Raw genomic sequence first — 613 nt, 5'->3', positions numbered from 1 at the left:
GGTGCTAGATTGGCCTGCCATGCAGGCCAATCCAGTAGGTCGCTCATTTCACCCGCTGAGCGCCCCCCCCCCCCCTTCATCTCCCCCTGCACGCTCAGCACACATCTCTCCCACATCGGCCCGTGAATACAGGCCTGTAGTTAAACTACGATATCATCAACCACCACAATCACAGAGTAAAAGAGCAGAATAGTACCAAATGAGAGAAAAGAGGTGAATCTGCTGTCAGTGTTAGGCACTGTACTCAACTGTACTCTACTATACTGGGACTTCCTCGGGAGTCTCCCACCCGAGTACTGACTCAGCCCAGCACTGATTAGCTTCCAGGATCGAATGGATTCGGGCGTTTCCAGTGTGGTATGGTAGTAGAGTTGGAGTGGAGTGATCTCTGTTGATCTGGGATCACTGATGAGAGTTCACAGAAGATCAGAAAGAGATGTAAATAAGATGACAGAAAGAATTAATTGAAGTGAGAATAAGTGGCTCTGCTGCTAGTGTTAGGCAGAGGTAAATACCTCTGAATCACTAGTGAGAGTCCTGAAAAGATAATAGATTGATGGAAAAATGTAGGAGTGGATATAAATAGGCGGATCTTAATTACACAATGAGTGTG

General features: G+C 46.8%; 1 pseudogene; it reads right to left on the bottom strand.

Annotated features, from left to right (window-relative positions):
* Positions 1-252: 252 nt before the first annotated feature.
* LOC134968391 (5S ribosomal RNA) lies at positions 253-371 on the bottom strand (annotated as a pseudogene).
* Between the last annotated feature and the right edge of the window lie 242 nt (positions 372-613).

The sequence above is a fragment of the Pseudophryne corroboree genome, chromosome 10, assembly GCF_028390025.1.
Source record: "Pseudophryne corroboree isolate aPseCor3 chromosome 10, aPseCor3.hap2, whole genome shotgun sequence".
Classification (NCBI taxonomy): Eukaryota; Metazoa; Chordata; class Amphibia; order Anura; family Myobatrachidae; genus Pseudophryne; species Pseudophryne corroboree.
The sequence above is the reverse complement of the archived record's forward strand: the minus strand, read 5'-3'. Positions and strand labels throughout refer to the sequence as shown.